Here is an 18129-nt window from a genome sequence, read left to right on the forward strand (position 1 = left end):
GCACAGGCTGATGGTACTATCTGCTTCTGCTGTAAGGTGATGAGAGGCGTGCGTCACTGTGTTTTAGTCTATAAAAAAAGCCAAGTGACAGTGCTATGGCACCCTATGGAAGTTCCTGCCCAGGTGACCGCCCTGCTTGCCTGCCCCTAGAACCAGCCCTGACTGTGGCAGAACAATGGCTCTCTGGCTGCAGCCTGAGTGGGTGAGTAAACATGTCAGCACAAGCCTGCTGTGCCTCTGAGCAGGACAGCAGGATTTAATATTAGTCTACCATGAGGCCAAGGGTCAGCAGCCAAGGGGAGATCATCCATCAAGGCCAGTAGCCCTCTCTTTGGTGATTTGTTCCTCAAAAACATTTCTTATTCCTTGTAACTTTCTTCTTACACTTTCTCCTCCTCTTTATGGTTTCACTCTGGCTGGATTTCCGCTTGCTGAAAGACACCCACTGTGCCCAAACAATCTCTTGAAGCTCGACTTCTAAGCAGTCTGATTTGTTTCCTGAGAACGGCCATACTGGGTCAGACCAATGGTCCATCTAGCCCAGTAGCCTGTTTCCAGCCCATGTCAGATGCTTCAGAGGGAATGCACAGAACAGGGCAATTCCTGCTTCACTTTCCGTATAGGGGCATGCATGGACTCTCTTCTGGTCGCCCTCTTCTGTTGTAAGGCCTTCTCTGAACACGGAAGTTGCATCAGTTTGAAAACTGATTTAGTTAATCCAGTGCAAATGCCTATGTGGACAAATAATATTTATTTAAAACTAGTTATATTGTCTTAACTTGCATCTGTAAACCTACCAGCACAAGTTAACCTGATATTAAACACAAGCCTACATTGAAAGGACTTTAAGGTTGCAAAATCAAGCACTCAGAAGTTAGGCAATGCTAGAATTAAGGCTGCCTATGCAACCTTAATTTGGCCCCTTGTGCATGTGCATATACTGTACAATACAATTTTTAATGACATAATCACATACTTTCCCCCACACACACACACACAGAACCTTGCTTCATTCAATGCACAGGCTGAGCCTGCTCTGGGAATGAATCAGGCCTGTGTAGCTAAGCAGGCCATCTTGACCGACTTGACGCTCTTTTAACATAGTTTTGGATGTGTAACTTCCTAGCCGGTTTTAAAAGCAAATTGCTGGTTTTAAAAGCAAACTAAATTCCATCATATGGACAGGTATGTGGTTCATCAGCAGGGTTGGCACCTTCAGATCTACTGCACAGATCTCTCTCACTTGAGGTAAGGGGAGGATCCAAAAGCAGCAGTAGGTGTTTATTCTCTGGACCAGAACTAAAGAGGGTGGAGCACTTTGCCAGCAGATTGTATAGACTTCAGAAATTATACATGATTTTCTGAAGCAAAGTAACTCTCTTGGTCCTCTATATGGTGGATAAATTATCACTGAACAGGATGTTGGTGCCTAGGAACCAGTAATCATGACCTGACTATATTCAATATGGGCAAACAGAGTACAGTTCCAACAAGTAATAGAATGACTTGGTGCTTCAAAATGTCCAACTTCCCAAAGCTGAGGAAAATTACAAGAAAAATTGACCAGGAGGAAAAGCGTAGGCGGGAAAATGTGAATGAAGATTGGAAGCTCTTTAAGAAGGCTTGGTTAGATGGCCAAAAAAAAGACCATTCCACAGTTAAGAAAGAGGACAACTCTGCATAAAAACCATCTTGGTTCAGTTAGAAAGTGAAGGCAGCAATTAGAAATAAAACTTTATAACAAATGAAAAAAGTAAATAACAATCAATACAAGTGAGGAGGTATGAAATATAGACAATAGATAAGTGAAGCTAAAGACACCAGGGAAAAATTCATGGCTGGGAGGCCTAAGGACAATAAAAAGTTTTAAGCGTATTGGGAACATAAGAAATCTTAACAATGGAATAGGCGCATTACTCTATGGAGATGGAAAATTGTTAATAATGATGCAGAAAAGGCAGAAGTGACCAATAAATATTTTCTGTCTATATTTGGAAACAAGCAGGATGTACTTTTTTCGCACAAGGATGATGAATCACTTAGGACAGGTGTGGGCAAGCTACAGCCCAGGGGCTGCATCCGGCCCTCCAGACGTTTTAATCTGGCCCTCGACCTCCCACCAGGGAGTGGGGTCCGGGGCTTGGCCTGCTTCATGCGGCTCCCAGAAACAGAGGCATGTCCCCCGCTCTGGCTCCTACGCATAGGGGCAGCCAGGGATATCCACATGCTGCCTCTGACCCAAGCTCCGCCCCCGCAGCTCCCATTGGCTCCCATAATTAATATTCCTGCCTTTCCCCCTATCTAATATAACTGTGAATCTTCATCTGACTGCTACTAAACTGGGGGCCCCTATCACACCTTGTCACTGCAGGTAAGTCACAGTGGCTGTTGGGGCATGGGGCTAATTTGGGAGGGCAGTTAGGGAACCGACAAAATGGTTCACTCTGAGCTGGATAGCTGGCTAGGTTCATCATTTATCCAAACTAGCTTGCCCACACCTACTGAGTATACCAACACCGCTGGCCCAAATCTGTTGTAAGTTACCAATGAAATGAGTTTGCTGGTCTCAGTTGAGCTCCTCGTGGTTCTTTGTGAATGCACAGATATGCAGAGGCCCAAGACTAACAGCAGGGGGTGCTATGAGTTAAAGATGAGGCACATTTGCAGAGTTGGAATAGCAAGGGGGGCTGCAGGCTGGATTTGAGGGGTCTCAGCAGAGCTGGGAGGGGAGCCCCAGAATGGGGCAGGATCGAGGGGGTCTCAGCAGCGCTGAGATGGGAGCCCCAGGCTGGAAGAGCAGGGTGCTGAGGGTCCAGATTGCGGGGTCTCAGTAGAGCTGGGAGGGGAGTCCTGCACTGGGGTAGGATTGAGGGGTCTCAGCAGAGCTGCCAGGGGAGCCCCAGGCTGGAAGAGCAGGGCGCTGAGGGTCCAGATTGCGGGGTCTCAGGAGAGCTGGGAGGGGAGTCCTGCACTGGGGTAGGATTGAGGGGTCTCAGCAGAGCTGCCAGGGGAGCCCCAGGCTGGAAGAGCAGGGTGCTGAGGGTCCAGATTGCGGGGTCTCAGTAGAGCTGGGAGGGGAGTCCTGCACTGGGGTAGGATTGAGGGGTCTCAGCAGAGCTGCCAGGGGAGCCCCAGGCTGGAAGAGCAGAGCGCCAAGGGTCCAGATTGCAGGGTCTCAGTAGAGCTGGGAGGGGAGCCCTGCACTGGGGTAGGATTGAGGGGTCTCAGCAGAGCTGCCAGGGGAGCCCCAGGCTGGAAGAGCAGGGCGCTGCGGGTCCAGATTGCGGGGTCTCAGGAGAGCTGGGAGGCGAGCCCTGGACTGGAATGGTGCGGGGCTGTGGGGCAGGATTGATGGGTCTCAGCAGAGCTGCCAGGGGATCCTGAGGGGTATCAGCAGAGCTGGGAGGGGAGCCCCAGGCTGGAATAGCGGGCGGCGGGGGGGGGGGGAAGCTGTGGGTCAGGTTTGTGGGGCATTACTGACCACATTTTGCAGAGCCCCTGCCCTGCCGCTGTGGACGCTGGGCGCTCCGGGGTGCAGGGGAGCCGGGCACCAGTGTGCCCTGGCCAGGCTGCTCGCCCCTTTCCCCGCACCCCTTCGCGGGCGCCTTTCCCAGCCTGTGCCGGGCGCCGGCCCCTCGCTGGTAGCTTGGGTGGGCAGCGCTGCCTCCCTCCTCCGGAGCCGTGACGGGGCCATCAGCCCTTCGGGGCGGAGTGCAAAGAGCCCGGCCTCCCGGGCCTGCAGCGGGGGGGGGAGCCCCGGGACACGCCTCCTCCCGAGGAGAACAAAAACCAGCCCCCAGCGGAGCCCAGCCGGGTAGCGCAGCGCCGAGCCGAGCCGAGCCGAGCCCAGCCCAGCCCAGCCCAGCCCAACCCAAGGTACGTGCCTTGGGGCAGCTGCTCCCACGGCCGGGGGCCTGGACGCTGCCCCATGCCGGCCGGATCCCCCGTGGGCTCCCTCGCTTGCAGAGCCCCCAGCCCCACGCCCTGCATCGGGCAGCAGCTCCCTGTCCGGCCAGGCCCGGCCCAGCCCTGCTCCGGGGCTTTCCACCCAGCCCCACCCAGCGCCGGAGCCTGCATCAAAGGAGCCGCGCTCCGGACCATTAGTGTGAAAGCCAAGGGCTTGAGTCAGAAAGGAGCTGGCCAGTGTCCTTTTGCTCTGGGCAGTTGGGGGAGAGGGATAGATGGTGGCGGGGGGAGCCCTGGTTCTGTTATTACGCGGATTTTGTGCTGCCCTGGGAGGCTGGTGCCCAGGGAAGTGCTAAGGGGCACCGGGTCTGGTTTAGCTCTCTTGGACCCCAGTCATCAAACGGGGCTGTTCTCCAGAGCAGGGCAACTTTGCACTGCTCCCAGCTACAGAGCCAGCCGCATCCCTGTCTCGGTTACGTGCGCACTGAATTCGGAGTGACTGCAAATCGAGCTGGCTTGGAGGTGCTGAATTCAGAGCAGGGTTTCCGGGTTGCTCCCTTCTGCCCCCCCCTCCCCAAAATCTTTAGGGGAGTCATCCAAGTGCATGGCTCTGCTGCTGCCGGACCAGCACCGGGATGAGCTGCCCAACGCAGGCTGGGGTTGTAAACATCTCCCACGCCCCAAAGCTGGGTTGTTCGGAAGAGAGGTTCAGAACTCGGGACCAGCTGAGTCTCTCCTCTGGGTTCGGGTTGCAAATCCCAAGGCTGACTGGTCCAGGGGCTTTGTTTCAGGTCCAGGTTTTTGAGGGTCCCTTTGGATTGTAACCTGTGCTACCAAATATCATCCCTGTCATGGCTACACAGACAGAGCTCCCCACAAGCTCTGCTAGTCCATTGTATTTCAGGGCTGTGAAGTTGTACATCCCCAATGTCCTCCCCACATCTCCCTGTTCCTGGCTCTGGCAGGCAGGTAGGATCTTGCCGCTGTTCAGAGGAGTTCTTCAGTCCTGTAGTGTAAAGCTGCCTGCGTCTCGGCCCTGTTTCAGCAGTAACGTCAGCTTGTTACAATGGAATCCCATCACCAGCCGGTGTGTCCAAAGACTCCCCCACACCTGCCGGGGCAGCATGTTAGTCTTGTGCACGGATTTCTGTAGCAGGAGAGGGGCTTGCCCATGCCACAGCAAGTGCCAGGCAACGTCCTGGGCTGTGTTTCGGTTTGACTATTGTGATCTACCTCTCTGAGCTTCCAGGCTGCCTCCGTTGCACGCGGGGCATGGCAGGAACCCTCTGAACAAAGCGGCATGCTGTGACGCTGGGAGACCCGTGGGTGAGGATGGAGTAATCATCATGCTATACTTCTGGGTGAACGTAGGAATGAAGGGTTCATGCTGCTGGCTGGAGCTGCGCGTGGTGGGGTCTGGTCTGGGGCAGGCTTCATCTGCACGCGAATAGCTCTGTGAGTGCTCCTCAGTCCTGCGTTTTAGCAGCTCCCCCTATTTCAGTCTTGCACCCCTGTTAGCTCTGCCAGTGGCCCTCAAGCCTGACCTGCAATGGCAGTAGTCCTACGTCTTCCTGCAGCCCTGTCTGTGCCCCACAATGCTGACGCCCCACTCGCTTCCCCCAGATCACCTGTTCTTCCAGACCTGGGCCAAATCATGCGATGGGGTTTTGACGCAGAGTCCACAGTGACTGTTTACTGAGACCTCCCCAACTCGTTTCGCCTGGGACCAAAGTCTGGAAATGAGCTTGGTCTTCACACCACCTCTTGCCAGTGCTTAGACCCTTTGCTTTTTTGAGCATGAGTAGCACCCATCCTGGTGGATAAAGGCGTGGGCCCAAGTTCTGATCTCTACGATTGTGGGGAATCCTACAGCCATGTTTTTTGACATATTTGGGGGGAAATGTGTGAGGCTGAGGGGAAAATAAGACTGGACACAAGGTGTAAGTTTTTAACGGTGAGAGTCGTTAACTCTTGGAACATGTTACCCAGGGTCGTGATAGATTCTCCATCACTGACCATTTTTAATCAAGGCTGGATGTTTGTTTTTCTAAAAGATCTGCTCTAAGAATTATTGTGGGGCCATTCTCCGGGCTGTGTTACGCAGGAGGTCAGAGGAGATAATCACAATGGTCCCTTCTGGCCTAGGAACCTAGGAATTTATGAACATTTGAACAAGAAAAGCAGGCTGACATCATCCTGCTCAGTGGCATTTCCGCCTCCCTCGTGGCAGGAAATTATGTGTGCTCTGTATCTCGGAAGGGAGGCTGTCTGTGTGATTATATCTAATGGGGAAACCCGACCTATAGCTCCTAGAGCTCAAAATTGTGAGTATCCCTGAAGCAGCAAAGAGAACTTCACTAGTGCCCTTCATTTGGGGCTCTCAAAGCATTTTGCTATCTCTAGTTATAACCCACTCTGAAGTAGGTAAGAATTTGTATTTCCGTTTTGCAGATGGTTGTGGGGAAGGGGAACTGAAGCTCTGAGCAGAGGGGACTTGCCTAAGTTCAGTAGCAGGGTTGGGCGTGGAACTCAGGAGTCCTGTCTCCTAATTGCCTTGCTCTAACTTCCCTTTTTGGTCTGGATAAAGGTTGCATTCCTGTAAACTTCAAGGACTGCCTCCTCAGTTGGTGTAAATCAGTGTACTGCTTGCTTCCCTGAAACAACTAGAGTTGTACCGATTTATACCAGCTGAGGATGTGGCCCAAATAAATGATCTTCAGCCCTCTGTTAAAGCAAGAAATCCAGATAGGTGTTGTTTGCACAAATTAAGAGCAGAGATTGTAGGAGGGGGAGTTAACCAGAGCTGGGCAACAGAGCCATCCCTTGGGTAGGGCGAATCAGAGCAACCGCTCCAGGCCCCACACTTTGGGGGGCCCCGCAGGTCGATGCAATTGGCCGGTGCGGTTGGTCCTGGAAGAGATGAATCCGTCCCTTCCACCCCGGGCCCCTCACCCCCCTAGGGATGGCCCTGCTGGGCAAGGTACACCAGACACTTACTAGCTGGTGTAAACCTATTTGCTGGAGGTCAGCTCAAAACATGAGGGTCAAGGGCCAGTGAGCCAACACCTTGGTGAGAAACCAAGCACTGGGATACCAGGGAGAGGGAAGGTATTGAGGTTGCTAATTGACACAGGGACACCTCTTCCCCCCCATGCAGAGCTTTGGGGAGGGGTTGTCTTGGCTCCTCTCTCCCATTCCTTGTGGCTGCACCTTATTCCCAATGAATAGCCTGCAGCTGCTCAGAGCTTGGCAAAGGTAGTGCCAAGATACTCCTCCCTCTGCCCTCTGGGCAGGCTGTTACAGAGGCTTGGTATGAACTGGATGTGTGGCTTGTCTCTCTACTTGGGAGGGTGGGGGTTATTCAGTGGTGTTTTGTGCCTTTCCCAGCCAGAACCCCAGTGCATCTTAGAGCATCTGTACCGAATACTGCCTTAGAACTGGTGAGGTCTGCTTCAGGATTCTGTCTCCTGGGGAGGGCAAAGCAGCCCATAGAGCCTAGGATCTGACTCTGTTCTCAAAAGAGAAAAGGAGGACTTGTGGCACCTTAGAGACTAACGAATTTATTTGAGCATGAGCTTTCGTGAGCTACAGCTCACTTCATCGGATGCATACTGTGGAAACTGCAGAAGACATTATATACACAGAGACCATGAAACAATACCTCCTCCCACCCCACTCTCCTGCTGGTAATAGGCCATCCAAAGTGACCACTCTCTTTAAAATGTGTATGATAATCAAGGTGGGCCATTTCCAGCACAAATCCAGGTTTTCTCACCCCGCCCCCCCCAAAAAAACCTGGATTTGTGCTGGAAATGGCCCACCTTGATTATCATACACATTTTAAAGAGAGTGGTCACTTTGGATGGGCTATTACCAGCAGGAGAGTGGGGTGGGAGGAGGTATTGTTTCATGGTCTCTGTGTATATAATGTCTTCTGCAGTTTCCACAGTATGCATCCGATGAAGTGAGCTGTAGCTCACGAAAGCTGATGCTCAAATAAATTGGTTAGTCTCTAAGGTGCCACAAGTCCTTCTTTTCTTTTTGCGAATACAGACTGACACGGCTGTTACTCTGAAACCTGTTCTCAAAAGGTACCTGGTATGTGCTAAATGACTTGCATTAAATAGGGCTGGTCAGAAAATGAGGGAGCAGGGGAAATTCCCTGCAGGAAAACCTTGCTTTTTGCTGAAAAAGCAAATAGCTTGCTTTTTGAATCTGCCCCCCATTCCGCAGCCTGGATTTTCCATGGAGAGCACACACTTCCCATCAAACTGTTCAATTAGTAGAAAACCCCAGTTTTTTCCAGACTGGGTGGAAAACTTGCAGCCAGCCCTCTTGTGGAATGCCTGGGGATCCATGCGGTCCTGTGGCTGCAGTAGCTCATTCCTCAGGAATTTCACTGCCCTTTAGCACTAATGAACGGCCATGTATGGTAACCTGGCTAGTGCACAGTGGTCTGGTGTTTACATGGCCAGCTCTTTCTCTTCTGTTGTGGAGCAGGCTCAGGGACATGGCTTGTCCCCCCCCGGTAGCAGCAGAGGGCTCGGCCCGGTCTCTAGTGGAAATTTTCTGCCTCTCTCAAAGCCACTCCTGAATATGGCATGACTGAGTCTGTCTGGGTTTGGGGAAGCTGTCTGCTTGGAAGGCCAGGTGTGCGCTGGCAAGCTCTGTGTGCAGATCCTGTGCTAGCCATGGGCTGCTGCTAGTCTCTCTCTTTCATGGACCCTAACTCATCCTGTACTGACTCCATGCTCCAAGTCAAAACCCACGGAAAGGCCTCGCACAGTGAGTGCTGCTCTCCTCAGCTAGACTGATCTGGTCCCAGATTGCACTGGTCATCATGCTGCGAGGCTTGAGACCTGATTCTCTTTTCTCTCGCACTGGTCTGATGTGCGTGTATAAGTTGGGCCATTTCCAGCACAAATCCAGGTTTTCTCACCCCCCCACTCCCATACACACACAAACTCACTCTCCTGCTGGTAATAGCTCATCCAAACTGACCACCTTGATTATCATGCACATTGTAGGGAGAGTGGTCACTTTGGATGGGCTATCACCAGCAGGAGAGTGAGTTTGTGTGTGTGTGGGCGGAGGGTGAGAAAACCTGGATTTGTGCTGGAAATGGCCCATATTAATGATCACTTTAGATAAGCTATTACCAGCAGGACAGTGGGGTGGGAGGAGGTATTGTTTCATGGTCTCTGTGTGTATATAATGTCTGCTGCAGTTTCCACGGTATGCATCCGATGAAGTGAGCTGTAGCTCACGAAAGCTCATGCTCAAATAAATTGGTTAGTCTCTAAGGTGCCACAAGTCCTCCTTTTCTTTTTGCGAATACAGACTAACACGGCTGTTACTCTGAAACCTGATTACTTCCAGTAATCAGGGCGACTTTAAATCAGACCCCAGTCCCTGTGGTCCCTCTCTAGATTCCTCCCCCTCAGTTCCAGACTCTGACACTAGTTTCCAGGCCACGTGAGAGTTCTCCTGGATAAATAAGTGTGAATTAACTTTACAGGTGGGATTTCATGCCACACTGTTAAATGCTCTACTGCAATCCAGGTGCATTAAATCTGCCCACCTCCTCTGCTAAATAACCTTTTAGTATAGCCAGAATTAATTGGTATCTAACCTTTTCCCCCCACATTGCATTGTATAGCTGTCCCCTCATCTCTAAATCCAAGGCAATTGCTGTATAAATCATGCTCGCCCATTATGGAGTGTAGAGGATGGACAGACCATCCGTGAACGTTCTTACACTGGAATGGCGGAGAGGCGCACCGGGAGCTACTTTCTGCAGTGACACCGTGGTGCTCTTCAGAGGTCCTAATGAGGCCGGATTCTTGTCTGCAGCTGTGCCTAGCCTGAGGAAGGGGAAATGGGATGGAGCTACACAGACTTCCTGCACATTCTAAGGATCTGGCCCAAGCCATGTGGGGCCAGACTTGTTAAAGAGCCAGATTTCCAAGTGCTCAGAGCCCCTGATTGGGGCCAGGGGGTCCAAAATAGTCAGCACCCAGCACACTGAACTCTGGTGAAAATCCGTCCCTGTGTCACCCACCCTGATCCTGGCCACTGTAGACTTGTTTCAAAATCACCCAGAGGCACTGAGCAAGGTCAAGCAGCTGTTGGTCCCCTGAGGGAGAAGGGCAGTGAGTGTGGTGGGGTAACAGGTCAGGATGACATGTTTCTCTTCAGAGAAGTAATGCTCAGATTTTCATACTCATCACCCCAGCGGTGGGATTCCCCTGCCTGATCAGACCTGCCATGGTTTGTGTCTGAAAGGTGGGAAAAACCCATGAAACTTTTACAAGTGAAACTCCAGGGAGAGCTTGTAAAACTGGTGTTTTCAGATTGGTTCAACTATACTGGGATAAGTGAAGCAGTACAACCCCGTCGGGTGAATGCAGTTAAACCAGTGTAAAAGTGCCTTATACGGGTATGGCTTACTCCCATGTGAGAGGGGAAACAAGCTATACTTGTAGACACACATTTATACCAGCATGACTGTAGCCACACGAGGTGTTGAACCATTTTAATTGTTTTGGTTTAAAAACAATACCCCCCCCCCCAACGGATGACGTTCTACTGTGTATAGAGCAGGCCTGAGTGGAATGAGCATATTGATCTGAAGATACTCCGTGACAAGCCTGCTGTCCTGGGTGCAAAATACAATAAGCAAGACCCCCGTCTACTAACAAGTTGGGCCTCCTACCACTCCAGTGCCCACACCTGGGGCTCATCTAAATACTGTTCATGCAGGATCTGGAGCCCTCCTGCGGGTGAATCAGGTTTGTGTAGTGAAGGAGGCAGTTGCCTGTAGGACCCCAACTTGTTTGTTGCAGCAGTTGAAAGGCATAGTGTGAACGAGGCAGGGAACTGCAGCAGGAGAAAGGAGGGTTTGATGGTTAAGGCAGTAGAATGCTGCCCTGGAAAACTGGATTCTTCATGATAAGTGCTGCCCAGAGCCTGCCTCACCCTTTCCCGTGCCCTCCCACACCCAAACTCTTCTGCTGCTGCGGGGAAGGGCGGGGTGGCCCAAGACGCTTCGCTTAGATCAGCTTAATTTACGGCCGCAAGGTAAGCTGATCTAAGCGAAGCGTCTTGGGCCACCCCGCCCTTCCCAGCAGCAGCAGAAGAGTTTGTCCCATGCCCTCCCACACCCAAACTCTTCTGCTGCTGGGAAGGGCGGGGTGGCCCAAAACGCTTCCCTTAGATCAGCTTACCTTGCAGCCGTAAATTCACAGGCCCAGCCAGTTTTAAACAAATCAGATTGGTACAAATCTCCTGCATGAACAGTTTAAAATTGGGTTTTAAGCCAATTTCAATGAAACTGTATTTAGACGAGCCCCAGGTGTGGGCACTGGAGTGGTAGGAGGCCCAATTTATTAGTAGGTGTGGGCACTGGAGTGGTAGGAGGCCCAACTTATTAGTAGATGGGGGTACTTATTGTATTTTGCACCCAGAACAGCAGGCTTTTCACGGAGTATCTTCAGATCAATATGCTCATTCCACTCAGGCCTGCTCTATACACAGTAGAACGTCCTCCGTTGGGGGGGATTTATTGTCTCTGCCACAAAGTTCCTGTGTGATGCTAGTCTAACCCGCACATCTCCTGTCACCGTCCAGTGGCACCAAGACCACTGAGAGATTAATGAGGCTGCTACAGCCTTAGCTAAGAGCCCTGTGGCTTTTAGCTCATGCAGTAGAGGCTCATGCATTTAGCTCCAGAGGTCCCAGGTTCGATCTTACCCACCAACGTCGGGGGTCTGTTGGCCGTACACTAGTCACTTAAACCCAGCTTTTCACAGGTGATCACTAACAAGTGGATCCCTCATTTTCTGGGTGCCTGGCTTGATATCCTGGGGTCTGGTCTGCAGAAGTGCTGAGCAGTCACAGCTGCGGTCGAATCACTGGGAGCTGAGTTTTGAACATATCAGTGCTGTGTGATGCTAAGCACCCTGGAAAATCAGGTCCTAGGCATCTTTGATTGGGCATCCAGATTTAGTGGATACTTTTGACCTTAATTTGTCTGTGCCTCCGTTTTCCATCTGTAAAGCGAGGATAATACTCCCTCATCTCACAGGGGTGCTATGAAAATAACTAAGTTTGTGAGTCACTCCGATACTATTGTGATGAGTTCCACAGGAGGAAAGGCCATGCAGAAATTAATAATTCTGCCTTCAGAGCAGCGTTTTGCTAGTGTGCAATACATAAAGCATAGGCCACACACTAACAATAAGGAGAAAATTAAAACATTGAATAACTGCTCATTAAGTGAGCGCTCTTCACATTTCAGCCTCTTCCTGTACTAGGCTCAGTCTCTGACCTTTTGCCTCTGGTTAAATATTGGAAAGCTTCCATGGTGACTCTGAATTGCTTTCAGTGTTGGCCTTGTGTGGTTACACACTTCTGTTAACTTGGAAGCCAGACTTCATCCACTGAGCCTGTGACAATGTCAGCAGCCTGAAATCTGCCAATTCCAACTAAAACCATTGAAAGGTTAGTTCCTCTCTGTAGAGTCCCTTCTTGTGTAAAATTCATGCTGCACTTTGATCAGACCCCTGGTGCCCTGTGCAGATTTCATCAGACTTGCAGGAGTAGCTGGATGCAAACGTGGACACAGACAGACCCTCAGCTAGTGGGATTAAATTAAAATTAAATTAATTAAAACTAATGGAGCTACGCTAACTGCCATCAGTGGAGGACCAGAGCCTCCTGAGAACTCCACCCAGTGGGAAACAGGCACATCCGTTCTCCTCTTTCAGTTAACTAACCATGAGGCTGCTGGCTGGCAGCTTTTAACAGCCACCATGGGTTGTAGGATTGCTGGTATCAATTGCTCACCTAGGTTCAGATGCTGCACTGCACACCCATGTGTCAAAGTCTGGGGTGCATGCACCTGAAGTTCCCCTCCAAAGTTCTATTTTCACTGTCCGAACAACTGCAAAGGCCTGAGCAGAATATTCCCCAGTTTTCTTTTCCGATGCAGTATAAATAGTGCTCAGAAGGAATGCATTTCCCCCTTGTGGGAATCCTAGAATATCAGGGTTGGAAGGGACTTCAGTCCAACCCTCTGCTCAAAGCAGGACCAATCCCCAACTAAATCATCCCAGCCAGGGCTTTGTCAAGCCTGACCGTAAAAACCTCTAAGGAAGGAGATTCCACCACCTCCCTAGGGAACCCATTCCAGTGCTTCACCGCCCTCCTAGTGAAACAGTTTTTCCTAATAGCCAACCTAGACCTCCCCCATTGCTCCTTGTTCTGTCATCCGGTACCACTGAGAACAGTTTAGATCCATCCTCTTTGGAACCCCCTTTCAGGTAGTTGAAGGCTACTATCAAATCCCCCCTCACTGTTCTCTTCTGCAGACTAAACAATCCCAGTTCCCTCAGCCTCTCCTCATAAGTCATGTGCTGCAGCCCCCTAATTATTTTTCAGAGTAGCAGCTGTTAGTCTGTATCCGCAAAAAGAACGGGAGGACTTGGGGCACCTTAGAGACTAACAAATTTATTTTGAGCAAAAGCTTTCACGAGTGAGCTGTAGCTCCCAAAGCTTATGCTCAAATAAATCTTAGTCTCTAAGGTGCCACAAGTACTCCTGTTCTTTTTGCTGATCATTTTTGTTTCCCTCCACTGGACGCTTTCCAAATTTTTCCATATCCTTCTTGTAGTGTGGGGCCCAAAACTGGACACTGTACTCCAGATGAGGCCTCACCAATGTCAAATAGAGGGGAACGATCACGGCTCTCTGGCAATGCCCCTACTTATACAGCCCAAAATGCCATTGGCCTTCTTGGCAACAAGGGCACACTGTTGACTCATATCCAGCTTCTCGTCCCCTGTAACCCCTAGGTCCTTTTCTGCAGAACTGCTGCCTAGCCATTCGGTCCCTAGTCTGTCGCGGTGCATGGGATTCTTCCGTCCTAAGTGCAGGACTCTGCACTTGTCCTTGTTGAATCTCATCAGATTTCTTTTGGCCCAATCCTCCAATTTGTCTAGGACCCTCTATATCCTATCCCTACCCTCCAGCGTATCTACCTCTCCTCCCAGTTTAATGTCATCTGCAAACTTGCTGAGGGTGCAATCCACACCATCCTCCAGATCATTAATGACATGGAGCCATTGATCGTTACCCGTTGAGCCAAACAATCTAGCCAGCTTTCTATCCACCTTATAGTCCAGGGGTCAGCAACCGATGGCACGCGCACCAAAGACGGCATGCCAGCCGATTTTTTTTTTTTTTTTAATGGCTCACTGCTGCCTGCCAGGTCCCAGCCGCCGGCCCTGCTCAGCGCCAGGCTGGGACCCCGGCAGGCAGCAGCGAGCCATTAAAAATCCTGCCTGCCCCGGCCTGCTCTTCTCTGCCTGCACCCCCCCCCCCCACGCGGGGGCAGGGTGAAGAAGCTTGGTCCTGCTGGCTGCTGCTGCAGGGCAGGCAAGCTCCCCCTCCCTCACCCCTTCCCCCAGTGTGCCAGGTTCCTGCCCCTCCTCCTCCTCTCCCTGCCACCCATCAGCTGATGGCCCTTGCAAGGGAGGGGGAGAAGCAGAGCCAGAGCGCTCTCCCTGGTCTTGGGAGGAGGTGGAGAAGAGGTAGGGACAGGGCCTTGGGGAAGGGGGGGTGGAATCAGGGCATATCCCCTCCAGCCCCCTGCTGTGAGCCGCTCTGGACAGGGGGCTGGGAGCACCCCCACGACCCCAGCCCACACACCCAGCCCTCTGCCCTGATCTCTGCACTCCTCACACACCCTCTGCCCTGACCCCTGCCTCCACCATGACCCAAGCCTTGACTCCTGCACCCTCCTCACACACCCCCAGCCCTGACTCTTGCACCCCCAACATTCCCACCCCCACCATGAGCACCAAATGTGAGCTGCCCAAGTAAGCACTCCACACCCAAACCTCCTGCCCCAACCCTGCGCCCCCTCCCTCATTCTAGCTTCTGGCCAGACCCTACACCCCAACCCGCAGCCTGCTCCTTCACCCCCAGCCCTGGGCTCAGTGCACTCCCTCAGTGCAGAGAGAGAGGAAGAGAATGGGTAGAACCAGGGAGAAGGTAGGTACTCACTCTGTGGTCAGGGCTGGGATCCCAGACTGGCAATGGGCTGAGCGGGGCCGGCAGACGGAACCCCAGACCATTAGTGGGCTGAGTGACAGTGGCCTGAGCCCCTCAGCCCACTGCCAGTCTGGGGTCCCAGCCTCAGGCCCCGCTCAGCCTGCTGCCAGCCTAGGTGAATGGAACCCCAGGCTGGTAGCGGGTTGAGCGGGCTGGCAGCATAAGATCAGCATTTTAATTTAATGAAGCTTCTTAAACATTTTTAAAACCTTGTTTACTTTACATATGACAATAGTTTAGTGATATAATGTATAGACTTTTAGCAAGAGACCTTCTAAAAAATGTTAAAATGTATGACTGGCACGTGAAACCTTAATTTAAAGTGAATAAATGAAGACTTGGCACACCACTTCTGAAAGGTTGACGACCCCTGTTATAGTCCATTCATCCAGCCCATACTTCTTTAACTTGCTGGCAAGAATACTGTGGGAGACCGTGTAAAAAAAATTTCCTAAAGTCAAGGAATAACATGTCCGCTGCTTTCCCCTCATCCACAGAGCCAGTTATCTCGTCATAGAAGGCAATTAGATTAGTCAGGCATGACTTGCCCTTGGTGAATCCATGCTGACTGTTCCTGATCACCTTCCTCTTCTCTAAGTGCTTCAAAACTGATTCCTTGAGGACCTGCTCCATGATTTTTCCAGGGACTGAGGTGAGGCTGACTGGCCTGTAGTTTCCCAGATCCTCCTCCTTCCCTTTTTTAAAGATGGGCACTTCATTAGCCTTTTTCCAGTCGTCCAGGACCTCCCCTGGTCGCCATGAGTTTTCAAAGATGGCCAATGGCTCTGCAATCACATCCGCCAACTCCTTTAGCACCCTCGGATGCAGCACATCCGGCCCCATGGACTTGTGCTTGTCCAGCTTTTCTAAATAGTCCCTGTCAATGTTCCTTCCCCACTCTGAACTCTAGGGTACAGATGTGGGGACCTGCATGAAAACCCCCTAAGCTTATTTTTACCAGCTTAGGTTAAAACTTCCCCAAGGTACAAACTATTTTACCTTTTGCCCTTGGACTTTATTGCTGCCACCGCCAAACATCTAACAAATACATAACCGGGAAAGAGCCCGCTTGGAAACATCTTTCCCCCCCAAAATCCTCCCCTAGCCCCCTTTCCTGGGGAAGCTTGATAAAAATCCTCACCAATTTGCATAGGTGAACACAGACCCGAACCCTTGGATCTTAAGAACAATGAAAAAGCAATCAGGTTCTTAAAAGAAGAATTTTAATAGAAGAAAAAGTAAAAGAATCACCTCTGTAAAATCAGGATGGTAAATACCTTACAGGGTAATCCGATTCAAAACATAGAGAGTCCCTCTAGGCAAAACCTTAAGTTACAAAAAGACACAAAAACAGGAATATCCATTCCATTCAGCACAGCTTATTTTATCAGCCATTTAAACAAACAGTATCTAACACATATCTAGCTAGATTACTTACTAAGTTCTAAGACTCCATTCCTTTCTGTTCCTGGCAAAAGCAACACACAGACAGAGAGAACCCTTTGTTTCTTCCCCCCTCCAGCTTTGAAAGTATCTTGTCTCCTCATTGGTCATTTTGGTCAAGTGCCAGCGAGGTTCTTTAGCTTTTTAACCCTTTACAGGTGAAAGGGTTTTTTCCTCTGGCCAGGAGGGATTTAAAGGCGGTTAGCCTTCCCTTTATATTTATGACAGTCCTGAACCGCTTCTTTCTCCACAGGGGGCTGGTCACCTCCTCCGCATACTGTGCTGCCCAGTGCAGTAGTCTGGGAGCCGATCTTCTTCCTGAAGACAGAGGCAAAAAAAGCATTGAGTACATTAGCTTTTTCCACATCCTCTGTCACTAGGTTGCCTCCCTCATTCAGTAAGGGTCCCACACTTTCCATGACCACCTTCTTGTTGCTAACATACCTGTAGAAACCCTTCTTGTTACTCTTAACATCCCTTGCTAGCTGCAACTCCCAGTGTGATTTGGCTTTCCTGATTTCACTCCTGCATGCTTGAGAAATATTTTTATACGCCTCCCTGGTCATTTGTCCAATCTTCCACTTCTTGTAAGCTTCTTTTTTGTATTTTGGATCAGCAAGGATTTCACTGTTAAGCCAAGCTGGTTGCCTGCCATATTTACTCATACCTATTATGGGGTCACTTGTCCTGTTTGTTTTATTAATATCCATGCTGATTCTTTTAGATCTTCCTTTTCGTTGAAACATCTAGTAGTGGTCCCACAAGTCAAACTCCTTGTGACGGGGTCCCCAGGGTGCAACCTGAGCCCCCCAAACCCACCAGCCTGGGCTGTACCTCACACTGTGATGCTGATGTCAAGCTACAAGCCTCTGGCAGGCACTGCACTTACACAGCCACCCACAGGCAGGGACACACCCAACTGAGTTACATGAATGATCTCCCAGCCCCTCATGAACCACCAACAGAAAGGCTTCAGTCAATTCCCTCCAGCTCCCCAGCCTTGCACCCCAGGACTGTACTGTCTTGCACTGGTCAGAAGCCTGTCCAGTGTAAGTTCATTACTTAGTTCGCCACTGCCTCAGTGTGGAGTGGATATACACTAGCCTTTGTAAACTGAGCTGAGATTTCCCAAGCACTTCAACCAAAACAACACTGTTTTTAGGCAAAATATAAAACAGATTGATTAACTACAGGAAGAGAGATATTTTTTTTAAGTGATTACAAGTAGCAAACATAGAGATCAAAGTTGGTTGCCTAAGAAATAAATTTGCCGTCTAAATTCTAACTCAAGCCCACTAAGTAAGATCTGAATCAGATAATCTCTCATCCTACCAGATGGTACAGCTTAAAATACACAGACTGGACCCCCTTCCAGCCTGGGACCAATCTTCCCCAGTTCAAAGTCTTTGTCTTCCAGATGTTGAGACTGGGGGGAAGGAGAGGCCAAGTGATGATATCACTGTCTCTCTCTCTTTTTTTTTTTTTTTTTTTTTAAATACCTTCTTCCAGCTGCTAGAAAGATCCTTGCTGTGACACGGGTCAGTCCGGCCCCATGGCATACATGTCTTCTCTGGGATAGTGGAATGGGTCTTGATGAATCATTAAGCCTGTCTGGCTATTGATGGCTGCTCCTTTGTCCCGACTGAAAGGTTGGCTGTGGGCGTC

General features: G+C 50.6%; 1 protein-coding gene across 1 annotated transcript in view; it reads left to right on the forward strand.

The window, feature by feature from the left end:
• The first annotated feature begins 3704 nt into the window (after window positions 1-3704).
• The window catches only part of CSRP1 (cysteine and glycine rich protein 1), a 41344-nt gene continuing 26919 nt past the window's right edge, over window positions 3705-18129 (forward strand). The window contains exon 1 of the mRNA XM_073319631.2: window positions 3705-3876. The gene's annotated coding sequence lies outside the window, so the exon portion shown is untranslated. The remainder of the gene's footprint in view (window positions 3877-18129) is intronic.

Source organism: Lepidochelys kempii, chromosome 21, assembly GCF_965140285.1.
Source record: "Lepidochelys kempii isolate rLepKem1 chromosome 21, rLepKem1.hap1, whole genome shotgun sequence".
Taxonomy (NCBI): Eukaryota; Metazoa; Chordata; order Testudines; family Cheloniidae; genus Lepidochelys; species Lepidochelys kempii.